The 26,686-nt window shown below is 44.7% G+C and overlaps 1 long non-coding RNA gene across 1 annotated transcript in view; it reads left to right on the forward strand.

Moving 5' to 3' along the window:
* Window positions 1-12,003, forward strand: part of LOC120638854 — an 88,104-nt gene extending 76,101 nt beyond the window's left edge. The window contains exon 7 of the long non-coding RNA XR_005660857.1: window positions 11,941-12,003. This is a non-coding gene — a long non-coding RNA (uncharacterized LOC120638854). The remainder of the gene's footprint in view (window positions 1-11,940) is intronic.
* Window positions 12,004-26,686: the final 14,683 nt, after the last annotated feature.

Below are 26,686 nucleotides of genomic sequence, written 5' to 3' on the forward strand. Positions count from 1 at the left end.
TCGGGGGGACGGGGGAGAGTGTTTGTTTAGCATTCACTTATGTGCCCGGCCCTCTACTAAGCTTTGGGGGAAGCACAAGGTAATCAGGTTGGACACAAGTCCTTGAGCTACATAGGACTCAGTCTGAGTAGAGGGGAGAATGGCTATTTCATCCCCATTTTACCGATGAGGAGTTGTTGTGAGTTGTTAATGATAATAATGGTGGTATTTGTTGAGCGCTTATTCTGTGCCAAGCACTGTTCTAAACACCAGGGTAGATACGAGCTAATCAGGTTGACCCCCGTCGAGCTCAAAATCGACATCCCCATTTTACAGATGAGGGAATTGAGACACAGAGAAGGCAAGTGGCTTGCCCGGGGTCACAGGGCAGACAAGTGGCGGAGCCGAGATTAGAACCCACGTCCTCCGACTCCCAAGCCGGGCCTCTTTCCGGTGAGCTGTGCTGCATTGTGACTTTCCAAGGTCACCCGGCAGGCAAGTAGCAGAGGCAATATTAGAACCCAGGTCCTCTGACTCCCAATATTCTTTCCCTAGATCATGGTACTCCTCAATGGTTCTATTCTCTTGTCATTAATCAAAGGATTTAGTTATTTCATATTCCTAGTAAGTGAAATTAGTGACGATGATTATCCACTCATTTAATCGATTGACTAAAAAATGCCACACACTGTGCCTTTTGAACTTTTTTCTGGTTTGCTGCTGCAGAATTTCTCAGAAATAATCGCTGGTCTACAAATGTCCTCTTGAGTATTAAGCTAAACTGATTTGTCTCAGTCCCAGAGACCATTGTTAAGAAATTGACACTGTCGGCGAAAGGCTTTGTGAATTTCATTTCCAAAGATTCAGTACATTCCAGCAGTTAATTTACTAGAGAAATCAACAACTCAAGTCTGTTTCCTACTGCTCCCAACTCCATTTGATTATCATATTTAAATGCTAGAGAGTCTGGCTGCTTCTTATTTTACAGGTGAATGAACTGGGCAAGTTCTAGTTGTCAATAGCCAAGAAGTCCCGGCGACTGGACACTTGACCAGTGGAATCATTTTTGCTCTCACACAACAGAAAAAACAGGAGCGGAAGTGATGGCACCCGGAACGAATGATTTAAAATATGGCTTCATTAGTAGCAATTAGTACTCAGTCATGGCTCAAGTAACCGTCCCCATAAAGCAGGTCAGATCAATTACGGCATGCCACATTCACGAAAGGGGAAGACCATCTCACATAATTAGGTACAAGCCCGCGCTTCAATATCCGTCATGCAGGCCGACGGGGTTATTGCGTTATGAACCACCAAATCGCGCTCTCATTTTTAACATGCTCATTCTAGAGCACCAAACTATAGCACTTGGGGTAGGAGGTGAAACTCATCTCAGTCGACCATGGGCCGTCAGTGTCGCTAGAATTGTGGCCACGGAATAACTCGGGGAGGTTTGATCTTTTGCGCATCAGTCGATCAATGGTATTTATGCGGCGTACTGTACTGATCCCTTGGGAGAGTATAATGCCGCAGAGTTGGGAAACGAATAGGTGAAATGGCAGGGAACGCGGTTTCGAGAGGGCGTGCAGCAGATTATGAGTGAATGGGAATAGCATATGGTTTATGTTTTGATTTCTTACCTTGGAAAATATGATCAAGTTAGATTGAAAGTAGGTTCGGTGACAGCTTGGTCTTTATATGGGGACGGAGAAAGGTCACTTCAGGTGCTTCAGTGGTTTCTCTGGGAAAGAAATTTCACGTGGACTTGGTAGTTTGCTTCTTAGCTGGGATACATGCCTCAGAGCACTTTCTGTTTTCCTCTACTATTTGGATCTCAGAAAACCGAGAACAGGTTTCATGGGGGGAGAGCTTCTGACTTGGTTTACTGTGTCGAATGGTGCCGTTCTCTGCATTCTGACAGTAATAGTTGGAATAAGTTTCATTTGATATGCACGGTGAAGTGCCCTCAAATAATAAGACTTTGCATTTATTAATTTTCTTTCAGTTGAAGCTCATCATGTTTTTACAAGGGTAAGAGCTGCTTTCCAAAAGTCAGATTATGCACTTAGGGTAATGTAAGATTTTGCTTCATATCCTCTCTTGCATCAAGGAGGAAGCTTTTTTCACCCATTCCACTCCCCCAAGCAATTTCTACTGGATTATTAGATATTTCTCTGCTCTCCTGTGCCTGGAAGGTTCTAACCAGGATCCTCCGGGAGAGGTTCCCGAAGATTATAGTTAATTACGTCCTCCTCGAATAGGCAGGTTGGCCGCGGCACAAAACTCAATTCTGCTGATGCCAACGTCGCATCTAAACGGATGCAGGAGAAGAGAAAAGCCCCCATCGATCAGTGGTATTGGGAGCTTACTGTGTGCAGAGCACTGTCCTAAGTGCTTGGGAAGGTATGATGCAGAGAGTGGGTAGATGTGATCCCTGCCCACAAGGAGCCTTCATTCTAATGGAGGGACCAAGACCTTTCTGCTACATTTGGTAGGACCCCCCCCGCCCCCCCATTGATACCCGGATATCTAAAACAGTGCAGCACAGGGTTAACTAGACCTGTGTGACTTTGGGGATATCATTGGACTGCTCATAGCAACAGAGAGGCACCGGACTTGATTCCGCACAGGCCTGGGAGTCTGAGGATCTGGGTTCCAACCCCAGCTGCGCCACTTGTCCGCTATGGGGCTTTGGGAAGGTCCCTTAACTTCTCTGGGCCTCAGTTCCCTCATCTGTAAAATGGGGATTAAATCCTCCTCCCTCTAATTTAGACTTGCACGCATGGGCTCTGTCGACAGCTGGCTGGAATCAGAGTCATGGCAACCTTTCTACATGGAGGGAAACCAATATCTTTGAAAAACAAAATTCTGAAAAAACAGAGGGAGTGAATTACACTTGCCTTGGTTATTAAAATGGAACGTAAAGGAGGCCAAACAGTCAATCAGTCAATAGTTATTGACTGCTCACTCTATACAGAGCACTATCTTGAGCACTTCAAAGAGTGCTAAAGGGTATTAACAGCAATAAAAATTGTGATATTTGGTGAGGACTGACTAGGTATCAAGTTCTGGGCTAAGGTAGATACAGGACGGTCAGATGGGACATAGTACCTGTCCCACTAGGGGCTCGTAGTCTAAGGGAGAACAGGTATTTAATCCCTATTGTATAGATTAACTGAGGAACAGAGAAGTCAAGTGACTTGCCCAAGGTCACACAGCATGCACGTGGCGAATTAGAACCCGGGTCTCCTGACTCCCCGTACCTGTGCGCGACCCACTCGGCTATGCTGGCGGGATCCCTGCTCTCGAGTATTTTTACAATGTAACTGGGGAGACGGACATTAAAATTCATAACGACCGGTAGGAGGAAGCAAAATAGTTTAAAGAAATGTCAGAAAGCGCAGTTTGCGAGGCCTGTGGGGTGAGTATCTAACTGCTTAGGAGGTGAGAAATCAAGTGCATGGATTAGTGGAAGTACTGAAGTGGCACTAGGTGGGGAAACAGGAGAGATGCCAGATTGTCAGCTGCCAGAAGGCCTCCTGGAGGAGACATTAATTTTAGAAGGGCTTTGAAGGTGGGAAGAGTAGGCCTTCCCCAGACAATGTATTTGACACTTTATTCCGATTTTGAGGGCTCATTGCCACTTTTTCGGTGGCTAAGCAATAAATGAGGAACATCCCAGTGAAGAAAACAGTATTATTAGCAATTTATAAGTATCAGTTGAGTGCCTTCTGAGTGCAGAACACTGTATTAGTTGCTTAGGGAAATTTCAGAAGCAGTTTAAGGAGCCATTCCTGCTCTCAAGTTCACAATCTAAAAGATGAGGCGGGAGACTTGAATTGTTTAATCGACCGTAGGAGAATCTCTACAAACCGGGATGGAGGGTGTCGACACAATCCACCTGGGCCCTGAGAATTGTTTCAATTGATTGTTTTTAGAGATGAAATATTTGCCTGGCACCACTGAAATAACTCTCCACAAGACAGAGGTCAGCAAACCATCAGTTACCACCCCTGAGCTGGATTTTTCCTATCTCTGAGTTTAGTCCCTATTTTTAGTGCTTTCTTGTCTCTAATGCCCTCTTCCAGATTCTGTGACATTGATGCTCATAGTGATGCTTAGTGGTAGTGACAGGCTGCCGTGCCCCGGCAGGCTTTTCTCCCCCGACGGTCCTCTGTGGATCCACCTCTGTTCGGGCTTAATGTGTTTTAGAAAACTTTTCTGCGCAGGTGCGTGCTGATCCCTGCTCGAGCAAATTCTGCTCGGGTTCAGGTCAGAGGTCGCCACTCCTGAACCAATGTTTCTGCCTCATTATCATCATCAATCATGATGCGAGGTGACTGAGGACCTGAAGGTAGATGTAATACATAACCTTCCCGATGGTAGATGTGATACATAACCTTCCAAACTTCCCCCTTCCCCTTCATCTAACATGTGGGGGGCCAGATGGATTTGCCAAGTTCACTGTCGTGCCATCGAGCACAGAATATGACAAACGATCCGGAGTTATTCTTTTATTCAATGGAGTTTCTATGTAGGGCGATGGGACGCTGTGTTCTCGTCCAAAGGGGATTAGGGAATAAATTCATTCCAGACGTTGCACTCGGCAACCGTGTACTGACCGAAGACTTATTAGTTTCTAAGGGGAGGCAATGAATACATGGAAAATGGGCAGTTTCTCTCTTTGCCTCTACTGTCTCTGGGCAGTTTCCAGTACTCTACCAGTCTTGACCATGGGAGGGAGAGTCAAGAAGAGGCATATCCATTCCATTCCTAGCTTGTGCAGTGGCTAGCGAATGGAAGGCAGTCTGCTACCCATCAAAACGCACCTGTACTGGGCAGCGGCGGCATAAGAGAGAGTCGAGAGCAGAGACTCAAGGTTACTGCGCGGAAGGAGGCGATGGTAAACCACTTCTGTATTTTTACCAAGAAATCTGTGTGGATACACTGTCAGAACGACTGCAGATGGAGGTCGGGCGTTCTGGGAGAGATGTGTCCCTGGTTTCGCTATGGGTCCGAGGTGACTCAACAACGTAAGACAAAGACAAGGTTATACTGGACAAAGATATATTTTTATCCTCATCTTATAACAGTCACCCAGAGGAAATATCAGCTAATCATCCCGTTATGTTTAGCACCAGCCTCAGGCCATTACTTGTGTGTTCTACGTGGACGTAAGCTGCACGATATATAGGTCACACAGCACGTATCTCTCCTCAAGAATCTCCAATCGCTCCCCATTTCCCTCCATATTCTTTACTATTGGCTTTCAGCCTTCCCTCCTCTTCTCCCTTATCAGCTCTTCCCTCCTAATCCCGGTTTGCATTCTTGGCTTCTCCCAAACCCACTCTGTACTGTACTTTGCCCTCCTTTCTCCCATCTCCAAATACCCTTTCTCACACCATTCCCTTGTACGGGAAACCTCTCTCCATCTAAATCTTCTGCACTCTATCTTCCAGATTATCCTAAAATCAATTAAAACTCTACGTCCTCCAGGAAGCCTAGCCTGTTTAATTCCCAACACACCAAATCATATGAATCCCATAGATGCCCTTAGCACATAGGTATTTATTCCCATTTTCAGCACTTATGCATAAACATATTTAGTTGTACTTTCAATGATTATTGTAATCTTACAACTTGACCTATTCATCTGAAGTCTCTTTTATTCTTATTTTTCTTCCTGCCCTTGTTACTTCTAAATACCATTTTGTCTGTCTTCCCCAAATAGATTGTAAGCTCTTTATGGACAGGGATCGTGCGTTTGGCTTCCAGTGAACCCTCCCAGGTGCTTGAGGAGTGCTCTACACTCAGTAGGTGCTCAGTAAATCCCATTGACTGTATGCCTCTTTCCTCCCTGTGCCGCCACTTCTCAGTCGGCAGTCTGTTGCCACCAAGGCCACAACCACCATGGCCGGCATGGCCAAAGGTGGTAATTTTGTGGGTCCTGCCAGTCTGCCTTTAGGTAGTAGCTGCAGAGGGCAAAAGCCAGTGCACATGTCCACAGTCAGTCAGTGGTATTTGCGGACTTAATGAAGCGCTCGGGAGAGTACTCCGCGCTAGAGTTGGTAGACAAGATCCCTACCCTCAAGGAGCTGACTGTCGATTTCACAGATCGTAATTGACAGGGCACTGGGTAACCGCGGAGACATCGGAAATCCACTTTCCATGGCTAGAAACTCGAATCGTCTCTTTAGAAAAGAAACCCACCCACTAGAGGTTTCCAACCTCAGGCATTGCAATTTTTCTCTTTCCTTTTTAAGTCTTGAGCGTGCTGGAAAGAGAGAGGCCTAGACCTACAGTTTGCTTTTTGTCAGCCTTAAGGCACTGAATCGTTGGCCAAAAAAAAGCTCACTTCACCTAGTTCGATTCCGGTGACGGCCGACGAGCCTTTGGAAGCGTGTCTTAGTGGGACACAGGAGGAGGAAAAATAAAAGATAAGGGAAACCAGAAGCGAGTGGGACGATTTGACAGAGGAAGCGACCATTGTTTGCTTGAGCTTGTGTTGTCGCAGAATTTGGGTCTTAGGTGTTCACTGTGATGCCAGGGCTACGAGCTTGCCCACGTGCGCACTTCATTCAGTAAGTGGCAGTTGGCACTTTAAGCTTTCTCCACTTGATCCAAGATGTGAAATGGGCAGGTGCAAGTAACTGGCCTCGTGCCTTGTGTTCTCCCCCTTTATAGACAAGCAGCATGGTCTAGTGAAGGGAGCAAGCGACTGGGAGTCAGGAGACCTGGGTTCCAATCCTAGCTCTGCCACTCGCCTGCTCTGTGACCTTGAGCAAATTCTGAACCTCAGTTTCCTCATCCGTAAAATGGGGATCAAATACGTCTTCTCCCTCCGTCTTAAACTGTGAGCCCCATGTGAGAGTGGGACAGGATCTGGTCTGCTTTGCAAATAGTAAGCACTTAATTATTATTATTCATGACATTTGCCTTCCCTGGACATTTGGGAGAAGATACAAGAAGGTTTTATTTTGCCCCCTTGGCCGGGAAGCTCCTCGGGCCGAGGACACCGTGACCAAATTTCCCAACTTTTCCACTCGATGATGCTAATCCTACTTCATTTGCTGCTTTTTGGGAAATGCAAACAAACGCACTAGTGGGCAAGAGAAGCTGGGGACGTCTGCCTTTGCAGCAGTTATTGGGTCACAGTAGAAGCACGCTCCGGGAAAGGGCACCCAGGGGGTTATTAAAGATGAAAAGATCTACAGCCAGAACCGTGCAGCCACAGTGAAGTGGCATGTTATGCATTTATCCAATGAAGTCAGGTCAGCTGAAGCCAACGCCGTCCCGACTGGCTGGTTCTAAATCCAACAGACAGTGGCCCCATTGCTGCTCAAATGTACCAATTTATAGGGACTGTGATTGAGAAATGTCTGATTCCCATTAACTCCCAAATGCTTAGTAATATAGTGTTCTGCTCATAGTAAGTACTCGATAAATACCATTAATTGATGGATTTAACTGATTCCATTAGAGTCTAAGTTCCCTGAGGGCAAGAGATTGTATCACTTTTTTGCTTTTATGCTTCCCAAGCACTTAGTCCAGTGTTCTTCATCCAGAGGGTGCTCAGCAAATGCTGCTGCTAATAGTCATTCGTTCAGTAGTATTTATTGAGTGCTTACTGTGTGCAGAGCACTGTACTAAGCGTTTGGAATGTACAATTGAAGAATACCCCAGAAACCTGCCCCGATTCCGGAAAAAAAAGACAGCCGTTTAACACCATTCAGAACGTGTTTCAGAGAAGGGAGGAAAGCCATGGACCTCTGGTTTTTTGGGGTTTTTTCATAGGTAGCACTAGAGGGCAAACTCAGTAGTTTCACCCATCATGGAGAACTCAGCATAAATAATGAGCTTTATTTCTGGGCCTTTGCTCAGAGCCTCTCCATTTTTCACAGTGTATAGGGGAAGAAAGAACTACACTGTCCTTAATCCAATTTACCACCCGCAGGTCCTTAGGCCCCACGTAGGCACTTCAATTCTCCTGCTATTTGCAGTCATATATGTATGGACCACAAATAGCCGTGGTGATTTGTGTCTTGCTGGGGTTTCCATGGAAACTGTTTTTATGGTGTTGCTGTGTTATCTGAGGGGAAAAAAAGAGGAGGGGTTATAAATAATAAAGAGGGTAATGTTGTTTCCCTTGGTCTTGTTGAACTGCTCCAGGCTCAGAGACAGATGAATTGGACAGTAATGGGAAATAGCAGCTGTAACTGCGATGCTTAATATATTCTCTGTTTTATTACTGGAAAGCCAGGATTGCCCCTAAAGCTTTAGAATGTAACGCTACCAAATTACCATTTATTAAGCATCGTAAACACTAACAAGAAACCTCTTATAGAAGTAACTGGCTCTCTAGTAATTGGCAGATCTTTGCACATTTTGAAAATAATTAGGATTCTTTTCTTTTTAAATTAGTGTTTTTCTCTTTTTCCTCATTAAACATCACTTAAAAATATTTCTGAACATTAAACCTGGTTCTTTTTCCCTACCCACTCTTCTTTATCTATTGCAGGGCAATAAAATCGATGTCATATAATGTGTATGTATCTGACATTGTGCAACTATAACCTCCCGCAAATGTGTGAGTGAAAGTGTTAGTAAGCATTTCTTTTTTCAGTAATCTGTTCTCTCACTCTTCTCAGTCTATTAGTAAATATTTTCAAATCTGTCTCCTCTGTAAAAGTGGAAGCTTCTTGTGGGCAGGCAGCGTGGCTCATTCCTCAGTTGTACTTTGCCAAGTGCTTAGTACAGTGTAATGCACCCAGTGACTGCTCAGAGGATACTCACCAGCACTAATCTGGTTCACTGAACTTGTTTATTTGATCTCCTGGTTTCATTGGCTACCTATGACATGGATTGGCCATTTAATGGACCTTAAAGGAAATCTGGGTTCATGTGCTGCTTTTAGTTGAATGAACAACCAAAAAAAGTGAATGCCTTCATTACCCTTGCCACCTCTGGATAGCCTGTTCATTTAATAATTTATATTTATTCATCACTTGTTAACCCCTCTCTATCAAGTGTTTCCTTACTTGTAAAGTAGTCTCCCTATATCTGAAGATTATGATTCCCATGTGGGACAGGGATTGAATATGCTCTATTGTGTAGTATTCATTCTTTCAATCATATTTATTGAGCACTTACTGTGTGCAGAGCACAGTACTAAGGGCTTGGAATAGTGCACTTTAACTATAACCAGTCACCTTCCCTGCCCACAACGAGCTGACAGTCTAGAGGATGAGCTTGCTACATAGTGAGACCTCAGTAATTACCACTGTGAATATTTCTCCCCTCAGATGACAGGAGTTTTTCCAGTTTTAGAGATTTCCAGAGAAGGAATTGGAATTCCCACATCTTTTCTTCATAAAAACCTTCCCCCTCAGAAAGCCCATCCTTGGGTCTTAAACTCTCTTACTCCATTTTTAGCAGATTCATTTTTTGTTCTCTTAGTAGGGGATGGAGAAGAGCTGGCATAAATAACTCTACTTTTACTTGAAAACTGAAGGTCACTCTTCAAGGTTCAATCAAAACCAATTCCTTTAACCTTTCAGGCTCGATGATGCCACTTTCTTTAAGCTATCATCCTAGGTTCTGCCATCTTTCAAAACTTATGAACTTATTTTTGTGTCACCAAATACATCTGGAATTTTCACTCATCCTATCAGAGTGCTAGAACTTGAGATTACTGTTCCAATCACTTTTTCCCACTCTATCACAACTCTCTCAGGAGCTGCAGGAGGGTATGACCGTAACACAAAATGTCAATTTGCTGGTATGTTTAGAATTCCTCAACAACAGACATGAAAAGAGCCCAGATATCATCCTTGACTGAACCCCCTTTTCCACCTCTTTGCTTTAAAACTTTGGTGGCTGAAAAAAATCTCTAGTTGCAGAACCTGAATAGGAAGGACACGGACAGAGGCAGAGACAATGCCGAATTCGCTCCAACCTCAATCCTGGTGCAAAAATGATATTATTTGTAAACCCCTTACTGTGTGCCAAACACTGAATTAAACACCGGGGTGGATACAACAAAGTCAGGTCAGGAGCATAGTCCCTGCCCCACATGGGGCTCACAGTCTATGAGGAAGGGTAAACAGGTATTGAATCCCCATTTTGCAGATGAGGAAAAGTGAGGTACAGAGAAATTATGATTTGCCCAAGGTCACACAATAAGCTAGTGCCAGAGCTAGCTTTAGAACCCAGGTCCTCTAACTTCCAGACCTCCTTCCAGTAGGGCACCCTGCTTCTCACACATAGTGCCAGCTGTTAGTCTCAACTATTACATTTCCACAAAAGGATGTTTCCGCTGAATAGTGCAGTACTGGGCTTGTTTGAGTGGTGTTTTTTCTGGATTTCAGGGCATCTGTTTCTTGCCCAGGACTGTCCTGGCACCAGCTATCGTTCTGTAGAGCATTTTTATTTTCCGTGCTCAGTCTCTGTCTGCCTCAGCTCCATGACGTGGAAGGAGTGTGTATGCCTAGAGGAACACAGGGGTTGGGAGATGCAGAAGTTCTGGAGTGGAGAAGGAGGGCTGGGATTCTCCTGGAAAAGCGGCCCAGGCCCTGGAAAATGTGGCCTGGGATGTCATCCCGTGACCGTGCGGGGCTGGCGTAACGCATGCAGCCTCCGTGCATCTCAGGGTCCAGGATCCACGAGGACCATCAGTGTCCATTGCTGAATTGTCCTTAATTCTGAAGATGACACTGTCGACCCTGAGACTGCGTACGTGAGTGTGGGCTTAATTGCTACACAGTGTAGTAGCAGATTTTTATCAACTTGTGAGAGCTTAGCTGAAAATCTCAGTCCTTGAAAAGCAATAAAGGACCAGAGAAGAATTACAGAATATACTTAGTCTGCACCGGTGACTCACCACTCCAAACAATGAACAGTGACTGCAGTGATACATTTTACTGAGCGAGGAGCGTTTTGTATTTATATGCATTCAGAGTTCACAAATCAAATCTGTGATTAGAGTAACATGGGCAATAAAGAAACTGAAAAGAATTGAAAATAGAATAGAAAGATGAAGACGCAGTGGGAGGAACAGAATATTTCATCGGCAGTGGACACTGCGATGCCCGAACCAGATTCATCGACCAACGCTGAGTATGGCACCCATAGTGGCCAAACTTAGCGGTTAATAACCTCATTAGGACTTTTCTAGGTGCTGCGATGCCCTCTGTGGTATCATAATGATGATAATAACAGTTTCCCCTAAGCATTTTCCATGTGCCACGCACTGTGCTCATGCTGAGTGTGATGCATTATAATCAGTTTGGACATAATCCCTGCCCCACATGGAGCTCACAGTCTAAGAAGGAGGGAATGCAGGTATTTTATTTTACACATGCAAAAACTGAGAAGCAGAGAGGTTAATCACCGAGCAGGCAAGCGGCAGGCTTGAACCCAGGACTCCTGACTCCCAACTAGCGTCTACTATGCTTCTCCTTAGGGGTTCCATTCAAAGAGGGAAAAAAAGCTGTGAATACCAAAGGAAGACTCTAGGCTGGGGATGTTGGCCACTATGTCAGAAGGAGCAGGCTGTAGGAGGTGGTGATCTTGGTCTGTGAAATGTAGAGGGAAGTGGAAGTTTAAGAAAAAGAAACCCACTGACCTTTCCCTTTGAGGTGGACAGTAGAGGCCCGGACAGTAGAAACGCTCTGGAACCGTGGGACATTGTTCGGTTGGCGAATTCTCCATCACTCCATTTTACTTATCCTCTGGGGCCTCCACTCGCTCACATCCAACCCCGTGTTAGATTCCAACAAAGCCACTCACTACTGGAGAGGCTGGAATAAGAAGTCATGCAGTTCTTCATGATTCTCCATGATGGCCCTTCGAGACAAAGCAGAAAGTGAATTTTAAGGTTTATTGTGTGTCTTAGACTTAGGGTGATTTTTTTTCCCTGCTTCTGCATTTGAGAGACTGTATTTTCTTTTTCTTGTCTTTTAGATTCAGGTTACTTAAGAGAGCAAGACTGGCACGCCTCTTCCTTTCCCTCCCTGTGATAGGTAAGTGTATATATGTGTGTGTGGGTGGGTGGGTTTTTTTAATTCTTCTTTTTCATGAGTTCCTGGTTTGATTTCTCTTTTCCATTCGATTAGTCTTCCGCCTCCATTTTTGATTTTTGAAAAATATTTTTTTTTGAGTTGGGGAGAAATTACATTGCCGGGAAAGAAGTTCGGAAATGAAAATCAAAACAGCTTTTGATCTCTGTCATATCTTGCCTCAAACTCAGATGGGGCGGGGAGCGGGGGAAGATATGATGCGGAGATGCTTTAATCCTACATTTGGGACTTTCTCACGCAAAGTGAACTGCCAGAGATGACTTAGGTTTTCCAGGCTTGAATGACAACAAAAGAGGAGGGTAATTGGAGGAAGCATTCGAGGCGGCTTACCCTCCTCCTGATTATATTTTATTTTCAGGTTTCTCATTCTTGAGGTAGGGGGTATGCTTATTTGTTAGTTGAATGTCATAACTTAGAAGCCCCAGTGATAGTCATTGATCTTTGCTCGTGGTACATCTAAATGTGCCCCAGGAGATTAGGTGAGGTGTGTGAAGGTACTGATTAGAAGGGCCATTCCTTGTCTAGCACAGTGATGCCATGTAATGAGTCAGTGTAAGGGTGGAGGGGGGTATGGAACCCCAATACTTCAGAGAGGTGTATTTTTTCATTGTTGACCAGAGCAGAAGGGAATGCTTCATGAGAAGAAATTGCAAGATGCAGGTCAATAGCTTTAAATCATCCATTCAAATAAATTGTTTCCCCTCTTTGGGCAGTTAACTCGTGCTATAAAAGCTTTTATACAATCAAGAGCAGTATTTCAGCCACCGGCTTAAAAATTGAAGGTGGCCCACTTTAATCCTCTTCAGTTTCTGGAAGCGCTGAGGAAATTTATTCTGGTTTGAAGTCACTTTTTAGAAGTTCAGCACTAGACAATTTGTTTGGTAAGCCCTTTACAACTTCTTGTCATCTTCTGCATTTTCTTATCTCCTTTCTCCCTGTAAAGGAGGGAGAGGCCAGAGCCAGCTTTTTAATTCAGAGACTTGAGAAGGGAAAATGGACTGCTCATGGCCTGAGATTTTCAATAGGGGCCAGGAAATGTTGTTCCAGTATGTCTGGGAGGATGTATGGCTTGGTGTGTTGTGATTCTTTCCAGTCTCAAACGGATGGGATTGTGAATGACTTCAATACGGAGAAGATAAATACTATTTTTTAAAAAATGGCCTTTTGGCTAGCTGATGGGATTTCTAGCTGATGTAAGCAGGGCCATTGTTTCTTTCCAGAAAGACATAGGGGCAGATTTCTTTACCCCCTTGAGATATATACATATATAATATTGGGGATTTTTCATTTCTCTTAAAAGCTTAGGAAGACCTTGCAAAAGGGGCGACTTAGACACTACCACATTGTGGAGTGTTTGCCAGCCTTTACTATAACTAATTACTCTATGAAAAGTCTATTTTGGGGGGTCCCTTTTTCTCCTTTTCAGCCTTTTTCTGCAATATGAATAGCTTCAAGTGTGAATAAGGCCTGACTCTGGTTTTACCATCATTATTTGGCTTAATTAAATAGCATTCTGTGAGGCATGAGATAGTAATTATTTCCTACCCATATTCTTTCTCATTAATTTAATCTGTAGATGTATTATGAAAGTGTGGACTATAGAGGATGAGTATTTGAAAATGAATTTCTCACTTTTTTTTTGTAGCGAACACTTCTTGTGGTTCGTTTTTGTTATTCTGAAATACAATTTGATCTACGTAACTTTGCCAAAAAAATACGGTGGAAAGAGCGCTGGCCTGGGAGTCGGGTGCTCTTCAACTTGCCTGCTGTGTGACTGGGCAAGTTCGTTAACTCCTCTGTGCCTCATCCCTCATTTGTAGAGGTAGGGATGAAATATCCCTGAAACAGCACCTGAAGCTGTGGTGAGGGGTGAAGGCCTCTCTGTAAACCATAATGGCCTGAAGCCTTCTCAGCAACAAGTTTCTCACTACCCATTTAACTTTTTTGTGCCTCATTTCCTGTAAAATGGGGATAGGAAACCTGTTCTCCCTCCCCCTTAGTTCTGTGAGTCCCAGATTCTGTCTGATCTGATTATCCTGGATATGTTTCAGGGCTAAGCACAATAGAATTGCTTAACATGTAGTATTATCATTATCCAAATAGTGATGGCATGCAGTTGAACATCACAGCAGGTAGACACTTCATGTAGGCCGGTGAGGTATAGTGTTTATTATTTTGAGGGAAACAAATGAATTTTTGCCAATTCACTTGAAGTAATTAATCAGAAAATAAAAGGTAATTCTTAGCTCCTTTCCAAGAAGTATGTGCTAAACAAAATTTCAACTGCACAACTGTCTGGGTGGAAGTAGCCTGACTCCCCACAGGGATTAGGGATGCCGGGGCCTATCAAATGAGCACACACATACACACATTTGGAGGGGTGACCATGAAGTGGAGATGGGATTGTGATTTCAAAAAGTTGCAGATATTGCATCATGAATACTTTAAATATAAATCACCCTGCCTCCCACCTCTCATATAGCTCAGAATAGTCTGAGGATCATGCTACTTTCCGTGTCTTGTAGTTCATACTGATTTGTTTTTTCCCCCTACACATTCACTCATCCTTCTAAATCTTTGTTTTTCTGGTCTGGAGTAAGCATCCCTTTGTGTAAAACAGTCCTCATTGGGCATGAATTCACTTAACACTGCTTTGTACGATCATTGAGGGTAGGAATTGTCTTTTACTTCTATTGCATTTTCTCAAGAATAAGAATGTTGGTATTTGTTCAGCGCTTACTACGTGCAGAGCACTGTTCGAAGCGCTGGGGTAGATACAGGGTAATCAATTTGTCCCACGTGAGGCTCACAGTCTTAATCCCCATTTTACAGATGAGGTCACTGAGGCACAGAGAAGTTAAGTGACTTGCCCACAGTCACACAGCTGACAAGGGGCAGAGCTGGGATTCGAACCCATGACCTCTGACTCCCAAGCCCGGGCTCTTTCCACTGAGGCACACTGCTTCTCTTACTTCTTGCTTCTCTTCTACTAACTTCTCAAGAAGTTAGTAGAATGCTCTACCCACAGATACTCTACAAATACTATTGACTTGTCTGAGTAACACATACCACAGGTCAACTGAGACCTGTGCATCTTCCAGCCCTGAGCACCTCAGTGCTCTGCAAGCATATGAAAACCTGAAATTCAAGCCTTCCCATCTCTGACCTTTTATTAAAATTCCTTGCAGGTCATATAGAAATGGTTCACTCTAACAGATTTATGGTGTATGATTTTTCTCAGATCACCTCTCTGAGAAAAAGAAGGCACCACTATCTCACGATTCATTTTGAACTCCAAGAGATTCTACTTGGGAAACAAGGGACAGGCAGACTAATCAGAAAATGAATCCAGAAAAGTTGCCACTAAAGCTGTGGGATTGAGGTAGATGACCCAATATGGCAAATGGAAACCAAGGTTTATTGTATCACCGATATCAAGCTTGACCGAGAGATGAAAAATTGAGCGGGAGATTAGGTCCCAGAAGACAGAGGCAGAACTGGAGAGTTGGTTCTGATAGAGAGGTCAAGCTAAAATGAACCTGGTTTACTTCCAGACAAGCCTAGCCACTCTAAAAATTCAATTATGATAGTTTATGGACTATGATACGGCAAAGTTTTCAGAGGTCAGATTTTTGCTATTGAATGGCTATGAACAAGCCCAGTGGGTCGATGATGAATTTGAGTAGAAGAATGTGAAATGCTCTAATGTGAATCTTCTCACTAATTTTACTTTTGTTTATTTTTATCTAACTTTATTTTATATATACATGTTCTGCCAAGCGGAAGAAATCTCTCAAACTTAGCATGTTCTCCTAATGTTTACGGGGCATTAGTCATATGCAAGGCTCTCTTCAAAATAGAAGTACACCCAGGTCTTCTTTAATATGCATTTTCACCACATAAAAACCTGTGGCTCAGTGGAAGGAGCATGGGCTTGGGAGTCAGAGGTCATGGGTTCAAATCCTGGCTCTGCCGCTTGTCAGCTGTGTGACTGTGGGCAAGTCACTTAATTGATCTGTGCCTCACTTAACTCATCTGTAAAATGGGGATTAAGACTGTGAGCCCCACGTGGGTCAACCTGATTACCCTGTATCTACCCCAGCGCTTAGAACAGTGCTCTGCAAATCGTAAGTGCATAACAAATGCCAACATTATTATTATTATTATTAATTAAGGAACATTGATCCAGCACTTATCTGGGTAAATATACAACAAGTTAATGATATTGTCAGTCAGCGGGATTTACTGACCACTCACTGTGAGGGAATGCTAAACTAAGCACTGTGAATTTCCAATCTCTTAGAGGAGATAGGATAAATATAAAAGACAACCGACATGTTTTGTTTGTGGGGTTTTTTTTTAAAAACCCATAGCTAAGCATGAGATTTATTAGTTCCCTCAAGGACTCTGTAAACTTCATTCTAAAGTAATAAATGGGGGACTACTTCTGATGGGCCTTTTTTGCTACTCACCTCCCTGATCTTTGTACCAAACAATTTTTCTGTTATCTTTCCAAAATAGAATTCACGGAGGAGGGGGCTCAAAGCTAGTGGGAAGAGTACGGGGCTAGAGATCAAAGGACCTGGGTTCTAATTCCAGCTCTGCCAAATGCTTGCCGTGTGACCTTGGTCACACTTTTCTGTGCCTCACTTCTCCTTTTCTCCATCCTACTTACTGTAAGCCCCATGCGGGACCGGAATTATGTCCAACATAATTAACTTGCATATACCCCGGCACTTTGATCAGTGTTTGACACAGTAAGTCCTTAGCAAATACCTTTTTTTTTTTTTAAAAAAAAAAAAGGCCTCCAGAGGCGTTTTTGGTAGTCTAAGAGATTGGAGAAAGCAAATGGACAAACCCTTTGGAAAGTTAGAAAGAAAAAAGTTTCCGTGGATTCATCTCATCATCTTGGCTGACCTGTTTCCATCTCATATTTTCTTTCCAAAGCAGCGGTCCCTCAAATCGGAAATCATTCAGGTGACTGGGATGCCACTGCATTTTTTCACAAATCAATCCCTCCCAGTCTCTGATAATTTGAACCGTTGTTCCTTGAATTTCTGCCTAGGATCAGGCTGGCTTTGAGGTTTCCAGAAGTAGATACAGTATTCAATGTACAGTCCCTTGCTGAGGCAGTGAAGCGGATGATTAGCAGCACTTGGTTTCCTGATGAGGTGGCGGCTCTCCCTGTTTTCACCTCAGTCACACTGACCCCTTTCTTTGCCGTCTTATTACATTGCAAACTCATTTTCAAGTAACTATTGACTTTTGTTAATAGGGTCTCTGTCTCGCTTTTTAATTTATCTTCCTCTTCTTATAACTGCTTTCCAAACATCCTCTAACCTCATATAGCAAGTGATGACTTCTCTCCTCCAAACATAAGAATGGGAGTATTTCAGTTGAATTCTCTCTACTTCTTTTGGTTCCATCTGGAATTAACTCCTCCTGCCTTAGCAAGATTTCATTATAAATGCCAGACCAGTTCCTCAATACACTTCTTTAATTTAACTTTTTCTTTCTTAGGAAATCGGTGGTCTCAGAGCTCAACAATCTAATTTTTTTTTTAAGGACATTTAACCATTTACTTTGTGCCAGGCACTTTACTAAGTGCTGGGGCAGATTAATGGTATTTGTGGAGTGCTTACCATATGCAGAGCACTGTACTAAGTACTTGGGCGAATATAATGGAATAGAGTTGGAAGATACATTCTCTGCCCATGACGGACTTTCAGCTTTTAGGTACAAGATAATCAGGTTGGATACAGTCTGTGTCCCACATGGAGCTCACCGTCTTAGTTCCGGTTTTACAGATAAAGTAACTAAGGCACAGAGAAGTTACGTGACTTGCCCGAGATCACAAAGCAGAGAAGTGGTGAAGCCAGAATTGGAACCCAGGTCCTGTGACTCCCAGCCCATTAAGCCAGGCTGCTTCTCACTGTGTGTGTGTGTGTCTGTGTGTTCACACCTCATCCTGCTAGATATAGATGGATCAGAAAAAAGAGAGAGGATGTCTCACCCAAGCCTTCACAATTTCTGCAGAAGCTACTCAGGCCAATGTCCTGCTGGAGGTGGGAGAATCCTTTCCCCACTCCTTAACCGCTGATGGCTAAACACTGCTCACCCCGAATGGTAAGGGTTCAGAAAGACTAGGCCATAAGCTGCATGTGGGAAGGAAACACGTCAGCCAATTCTGTAGTATCGTACTCTTCTGAGTGCCCAGTACAGTGCTCTGCACATAGTAAGTGCTCAAAAAATGCCACTGATGAATAATTTCTTATTGTTGAATCTCTAGAGGACAGTAACATGCAAGGGTGCAGTCTCCCCATTGACAATGTATTTCAAATTGAAGGAAAACTACTATATTCTGTATAGTACTCTATAATTATCATATAGTCTTCCTGTATAATAACAAATACCACTATTTTTGTTGAGTGCTTGCGCTGGGATACATACTAAATATAGTTGGCAGCAGCCCCTACCCAACACAAGATCCCAATTTAAGGGAGAGGGAGTCCAGGTATTTCATCTCTGTTTTCCAAGAGAGGAACATGAAGCACGGTATGGTTAATTGACTTGTTCAAGGTCACACAGCAGGCAAGTAGCAGAGCTGGGATTAGAACCCAGGTCCCCCACTCCTACACCTCTACTTTTTGCTATAGACCATGCTGCTTTCCCCACAATGTGCGTTACTTTCCATATTCCCAGTAATGTTCGTCCCTTAAATCGACCTCTTGGACATCGTGTAAGAGGAAGGGGAATGACACATGATGTGCATCCAGTAAAATATTAGCCTTTAATCATCGCCCTGCATTTGTCATATTTCCCACTTAGCAACCTTTCTCTTCCCTGCCCACCACAGCATGTTTGTGTGTTCAATCTGAGCGCCCCACTTCTCTTTGGAGAGAGAAACTCACTGGGCAATCTAACTACAGGAGCCGGTGTAGATTAGGAATTAAATATCGATGTCAAGCTTATAAAAAATGAAAAAAGCATTAGCTGTTCATTTGAAATTAATGCTAAAGTGCCTAACGGAATTATCGAATTGATGGAACTCCATCAAACTAGAACTGTTAATAGAGCAAGTGCTTAAACTGCTTGCAAAATACTTAATAAAAACTTTTTTTAAAAAACGGAATCTGCTAAACCCGTACTTTGTGCCGGGCAGTGCGGTAAGTACCGAGATAGATACAAGCTAATCGGGTCGGACACCGTCCATGTCCCACGTGGGGCTCGCAGCCTGAATCCCCATTTTACAGATGAGGTAGAGGCACAGAGGAGTCAAGTGGCTTGCCCCAGATGGCAGAGCAGAGAAGTGGCAGAGTCAGGATTAGAACCCAGGTCCTATGACTCCCAGGTCTGGGCTCTTTCCACTGGGCCATGCTGCTCTCCTAGGAGATATGTTTAAATGGGAACTCAGTCCATTCCTTCCCCCAGCCCACTATTCCCTACCACTCTTTTCATACGGTCTGAGCGGCCTCAAAACTGTTCTTAATATGCTTTCATTTCAGAAGCTCTAATCGCAGCTGTTCCACAAGGAGCAGTTATGCTGGAGGCCAAATTTCACACACATTTTCCTTTCAACCAGAACAGTGTGCATCTGTAGGTCTCTGTGGAGGAATTGTAGGAAAACTTGGATTTTCCCCTGCCTGGAGAATACCCAGAGGCCTTTGGGAATCCTGATGCTTCCCCTATTTGAAGGGAAGCAATTGATTGTTCTCCAACCGACGCTTCTCCCTGGGCGGTTCCTTTGTTGTCCCTTTTGTTTAAAGGTATTTCAGAAGGGGTTGCCTACATTCTCCCTGTTCTCCCCGCCCCATGACCGTAAACAAAGGTTGAAGCAAAGTGTTAAGAAAGCAGGGGGACGGCGCGATGGCCGAGTATTACCAGAGGTGCTGCTCCGCGGACCTCAGTCGCAGCAATAGTCATGGTCCTCCGATGCAGCTTGGTGCAGAACAAACTGGGAACATGGTCCCAGAAGCATTCACGGGGCCCAAATAGAAGATGGCGATCGTCCTTTTTTCCTGGCCACCCCCATACGTGGGGCCTGGAGTGGCAATAGATCTGGGTCTGCTAGTCAGACTTAGCCATCCCTTGGCCTCCTTCCTGTGCCCTGGGCTGAGTGGCTTCCCCGCACATATCCCCTCCTTAGGAATGATGGGAAAACAGAAAGGAGCATTTGAACCGTGCTGGCCCTCATGCTCCTCCCTCTAGTCCTCTTAGTCTTCCTTAAGTCTTCCTTAAGTCTTCCTTAAGCCTGGAAGCAATCAATCGTATTTGTTGAGTGCTTACTGTGTGCAAAGGACCTTATTAAACGCTAGAACAATCTGAGTCGGTAGACAGCATTCCAATTCAGCGTCCTCTCTGTCGTCTACAGATCTCCAAAACCCGGGGTGCTCCATTTGAGCTGGTTTCCATCATTCTTTGAGGGGTTCTCCGTCTCAGGGATCTCACTCGACTAGTTGGCTTTTCCCCATCCCAAACCCTCTCTCCATTAGTGAAATCCATTCACCTCTGTGACTGAATCCCAGTTAGCTTTCCGAGGGACTGCACTTTATCCTTCTTGCCCTAGCGAAGCGGTAGCTGAGGTTGTGGGTAGTGTCGAAGGAGAAGGCCGAGTCTCACCAAGGGAGAGAGTCCGTCCTCGGTCAAGCTCTGGCCCACTGGGACGTCCCAGGTTATAATTGTTGCGTTTGATAAGCACTTACTATATGCCGATCCCTATTCCAAGCATTGGGTTAGATAGAAGATAATCAGGTTGGACCCAGTGACTGCCTCCCAAGTAGGAAAGAGAACAGCTATCGAATCCCCCTTTTCCAGATGAAGAAACTGAGTCTCAGAGGCTTTAAGTGATTTATCCAAAGTCATCCAACAGGCTTGGGAGTCAGAGGATCCGGGTTCTAATCCCAGCTCTACCAAACGCCTCAGGTCTCCTGTGCTACCACCTACGTAGACAGTAAGCCCCAGGTGGGAGAGGGACTAGGTCCAACATAACTGCTGACTACCCCGGCGCTTAGACCAGTGTTGGACACGTATGTAAGTACTTAATAACTCTCATTAAAAAAAAAAAGGGTGGCAGTTTGTGGCAATCCTGCCTTCTGCTCCCAGAGCCCTCTTGAAGCGGCCACTGAGTGGGCCGAGGAAGGGAAAGGAGCCCCAGGAGTGCAGGGCTGGGAGACCTGTGCTGTCTTCTACAACCCTGTCCTCAGCCGCTCGTCCCGTGTCTTCTGGAGCCGAGGGCAGTGTCGACCCGATCCTGGTCTCCTGTGGGCTTGGGGGAGGGGGTCGGTCCACGCGGCACAAAGAAGAGTTATCGTGGTAGTAGGAAAGTTGTTGCTCAGAGAGGGGCTCCCAGCAATAGCCAGAGGTCTCCCCGGGAGTCGCCACGGGGCCCGGCCCATCGTCGAGTAACCTCACCAAACCCAGAACCACCCTTCTACAGGAAAAAGGCTCCAAAACTGACAGTCCAGCTCTGAACAGTAGTTCTCCTGGAGCCCTATAGGGTATTTCCAAAGAATCAAGTAATTAACTGTACCTAGCAATTCTTAATGCTTGTGAAAATTAAACCCCATGGGCGGGAACCATCCTCTCCTGGGTTCTTTTCTGGATGAGCTCCCCTGAAGTTATTCAGGTGATGGATCACACCTAGAATCACTCTTTTCTCTCTCTCTGTCTCTGATTCAGTGGAGTTGAACCTATAACCTGGAGTTGCACGGGTGTGTGATTACGTGGAATTGCAGTATTTCTAAAATGAACAAAATCTGAATCCTCCCACCTTTTCCATCAACAGATCCTTCCAAGTCACATTAACATCTTGCCTAGCTCAGTCACACCACAGCACTTCCACCAATTGCGGACAGGAATTGGGTCCCCCTGCACCCTGCGTTTTCCTTGAATGGATTGCGTTTTCTTCTGCACAGTATTTGGTAAATTTGAAGGAAGAGAGAAGAGCCAACAGTATACGTGAATCCTAAAAGGGAAATTTTAAATAGTGATCAAAAAATCTTCTCCCAAAATTTCCCTCCACAAATACTCAGACCCCTCCCTCATCCCCCTTAATCCCCACCATTAAAAACAAAGGAGATGCAGAGTTGATCCAATGTTTTAGATTTTCTGCAGGCTTTTTTTAAAGCCTCCCCTGATTCTTTATTGTGGTGGCAGTTCTATTTAAAGAAGGTGTATTTGAGAGTACAGTGGTTAATAAATGTGGGACTCTTGTCCATAAGGAATTTACAGTGGTACTGGGGAGACAGACACTAAAATTAAATATAGAAGGAAGAAGAAAAAGGGGCCAGTCAATGTTATTTTGAGTGCTCACTGTGTGCGAGCACTGTACTAATGTCTTGGGAAATAAAATAAAAAAGAATTGGTAGACTTGATCGCTGCCCACAAGGAGTTTACAGTCAATAGGGGCAGTCAGGCATAAAAATTAAATTTGTTTATGAATGTATACACATATATATGTATTTATGTAAATATTGCTTAAGTAATAGGGTGTATAAGATATGTACATGATTACTTCAGGAGTTTCCCAGTAGAGAAGTGCTTGGGCGGATCAGAAACAGCAGTTAGAGAGAGAAAATCTGGGAAGATAAGAAATTAGCATAGGATTTACTAAAGTAAAATGTTGGTTTTCTTGTTTTCTAATAATTACCTAAAGGTGGGTTCCTTTTAGTCTCATGAACTGCTGGGATCTCTTCCACAAAGCCCTAAACACATTATCCCCTCATTAAAGGAACTCTCTAAAATTAACCAACAACAATTACTAGTTTTATATTCTGCAATTTTCCAAGTCACTTCACTCATGGAAATGGGTGATATCTATCAGAGGACAGGACAGATCCTAGCTACCCTAGTTATCCTTTCTAGGCTCCACAGGATGAAGAAAATACAAAACCAAAACACAAATCCTGATTGAATCCATCAAATTCTATTTCTCTGTCATTTTACATTAAAAATTATCGGATGGCACATGCTGCTAGGATCCCTCCAAGAATGAATTTGGGAAGAATCTGTCCAAGCAAGAGTCCCCAGAGGAAAAATATGAGCTCAATATTCATTCACTCAACGTATTCTAACTGATGTCAAAGGAAACTCATTCAAAACAAGCACTTTGGAGTACCAGACCTGAGAGTGAATGAATACATCAGGATGTTAAGTCACGATCTAGGAACCCTCCTTAAAGGAAACATGAGTTGTATATAAATTGACAATGTGGAATCAGCATAATGGCACTCTGGGAAAAAAAAGACCTCTTTGCAATACCAGCAATGAATTGAAAAGCACCGTTCTAGCTGCCATCAAAAGTCAGTCATAGTCTTTGCCGGTGAGCAGAACACTGTACTAGGCATTTGGGAGAGGACAGCATAAGAGTTGGTAGACATGTTCCCTGCCCACAAGGTTCAGTTTCTGGAGAAGGAATACAGCCCTTTTCCCTACTTCAGGGAATTCCATGACATCGCCTAGTTCTTTCCAAGTTCTCTATACCCATGGATAAGCTCTCCATGGATATACAAGGATAGTTGTTCCGTAGTAATATTAGTAACGATAACAGTATTTAATGAACACCCAGTGGGTACAGCGTGGTATACGAGTGCCAGGAAAAGTACGTGAGATGCGATCCCTTGGCCGTGAGGGGTTTATACTCAATAGGAGAAAAAGAAATAGGTCATTTTATTATTTTTATAGTTCTAGCCGTAGGAAATACGATGGCCACGGACTCTTCGAAGAAGCAGACTGCCAACTGGCCTTTCCACAGAAGGGCGGACTTCAAGGCTCTGCCCTGCGAACGTTAACCGAATACGTCAGAATTATTTCGAGACGGCTTCGGCGGAGCCGGCAGTCGGTACAGATGGGTCTGAGAAGCTTGGCTCGGGGAAGGAAGGCAGAGCCAGAGAGGATTAGAAAGTCTGGCAAGAACGCTGTATCATGGGCTCCTTTTGCGGGCAGGCAGACGGGTAGGCAGACAGTAAGGGTGGATCCCTGCTGGGGCCCTTGCTGTCAGATTTTTCTGGCAAGGCAGGCGTACTTAAAGCACACAGTAGGCCAGAAGGATTTCCCTTCTTTCCCTCCCTTTCAGATACACTGGAGAGGAGAGAGCACCCCAATCTCATGTGTAGTTTTCCCAGAGCGAGCACGTCCACAGGCTGCCAATATTTGTCCTGGCATCGGAGTGCGGAACAGATGTCTCTTCAAACCACTCAGGCCCCTCTGCAGCTTGCGCGCCGCCAGACTCCCCATCCGGCATGTTTTCTTTCCTGGGCCACCACGTCGACCCCCCTCGGGCGTGCTCTTCCCCTCCACCACCTCGTTCCCGAAGGCCGAACGACCCTGACCCATCCCTCGGCTCCCGTGCCATGTGGCCCCAGAGAGCTTGCTGGAACTTGCCCGGGTGGTAGTTTCAGCCATCCGACACAATTGGATACTCCTCGCTTCGGGGTCCCATGTGATTATTCACACTTCAGCAGGGTGCTCAGAGAAATTAGGTTCACTAAAAGGGCCAGTTGGTGGCCATTGTGAGGCCGCCTCCCCAGGAAACCCTCCCGGATGAATCCGTAACATCGCGAAGAGCGTCAGCCCAACAGCCTCATTAAGCCGTTTTGTACAAATGTTTATTTAGTTGAACCTAGTGGAAAGAGCATGGGCTGGGAGTCAGGAAACCCGGGTTGAAGTCCCAGCCCTCCCACCGGTCTCCGGTGGGTTGTGGGACAAGTCAGCAGCGTGGCTCAGTGCAAAGAGCCCGGTCTTGGGAGTCAGAGGTTATGGGTTCAAATCCCGGCTCAGCCACTTGTCAGCTGTGTAACTTGGGGCGAGTCACCTAACTTCTCTGGGCCTCAGTTACCCCATCTGTATAATGGGGATTAAGACTGTGAGCCTCACGGGGGACAACGTGATCACCTTGTATCCTCCCCAGTGCTTAGAACAGTGCTTTGCACATAGTAAGCGCTTAACAAATGCCATCATAATTATTATTATCTACTCTTTCTGGGCCTCAATTTCCTCATATGTAAAATGGGGTATGCACCTCTTGCGGTACAGGAACTGTGTCCATCTCATAACCTTGTATCATAGCACACAGCAGATGTTTAATAAATGCCATCATCGTTATGGTTATATGGTTGTATTATGCCATTCATACAATATCCTGTGTTCTCCAACATCACCTACTTGTAATTAATTTTTCATCCGCCTCCCATTAGAATGTAAGCTCCTTGACGGCAGGGAATGGGTGTTTTACTTTTTCGGTACTCTTCCAAGAGCTCGGTCCAGTGACGTTTCCTCGAGTACTCAAAATAAATACCATTGAGTGACTGGTGGAGGCAACACTACTGTCTGACCCACTTTCCTCAGTAAAACAAGCATCTTGAATTGTATTTTCCATTTGGCATTAACATTCCCATTGCTCATCTCACTCCCTAGCCTCTCCTACCCGCTCTCCTCCCTCAGCCAGGAGAATTGATCTAGGTACTAGAAGAACTTAGCCTGATAAATGGTATCCGGTCACAAAGTCCCGTCCACCCCACTCCTCCTCTCCCGCCCCCCAACTCTGCCTCCTGAGCCAGAGTCACTGCAGACTAGCAAATGATCCAGAACACAGCAGCTGGCCTAAACCAACTTTCACTGCCAAGGCCTCCTCTTCAATCCCATAGCATTAGTAAACATCACAACTGCGAAGGCATATAAGCAGCTTTAAGTCAAGGGAGACTTTCCCGAAAAAAATTTCCTGAAAATCAATAATGGATTAAGTTTCCAGTCGGTCACCCCTTTTCTAATCTAACGGAGACAAGCTCCACTGGGGTCGCTGGGGCTGGGAGGAGGGGGCGGTGGAATCGAACATTAGTATCTACAGAGCAGTTACTCTCTACAGAGCCCTGCCCTGAGCGCTTGGATGAGTACGGTAGGGTTAGAAGATGTGATCTGTGCCCTCAAGAAGCTTACGATGTAGCTGGAAATACACCAAAATAAACTACGGGTAGTAGAAGCAACCAGATGTAGATCTATATAAATGCCGTGAGGGGAGGGGTGAGTAAGTGCTTAGGGACTAGGGGATCGAGTGCCAAGGCAGCGCGGTATTTGCGAAGACAAGGTGGGGAGGGAAGGAACTAATCAGGGAAGGCCTCCTGGAGGAGACATCAATTTAGAAGGGCTTTGAAGAAGGGGAGAACAGTGATCTGTTGGGTACCGAGAGGGAGGGAGCAATTGGAAGAGGTGAAAGTGAGGCACAGTGAGTAGGTTGGCCCTAGAGGACTGAATCATTGGAGTCGGGGGTTCTGATAGAAGAAGAGCAGGGAGAGCTGATCCTTTTAAAAAACACTCACCCCTGTAAAGCCATCCGGCGGGACGGTTTCGAAGAGATTTTGGAAGTTGGTGGGATGTTATGGCTTAGTTTTTTTCCTCTAATCCGACCAGCAGTTGGAGGGGAATATATCTTGGGCATCAGCATGTTTATCACTGGGCTCCTTTCAGCTGGAGAAACCCTTGCTATATTTTGCCATCAGGTTTGGAAACTTCATTCTATCTCACAAAGGGGAAAATGAGCATCACTCGATCCAAGAAGATAAACAATAGCGAATCGAGATGATGTATTGTAATCGGGAATCTGAATAAGAGTTTCAGATAAAGCAGATTAAATACTG

The sequence above is a fragment of the Ornithorhynchus anatinus genome, chromosome 15 (genome assembly GCF_004115215.2).
Source record: "Ornithorhynchus anatinus isolate Pmale09 chromosome 15, mOrnAna1.pri.v4, whole genome shotgun sequence".
Taxonomy (NCBI): domain Eukaryota; kingdom Metazoa; phylum Chordata; class Mammalia; order Monotremata; family Ornithorhynchidae; genus Ornithorhynchus; species Ornithorhynchus anatinus.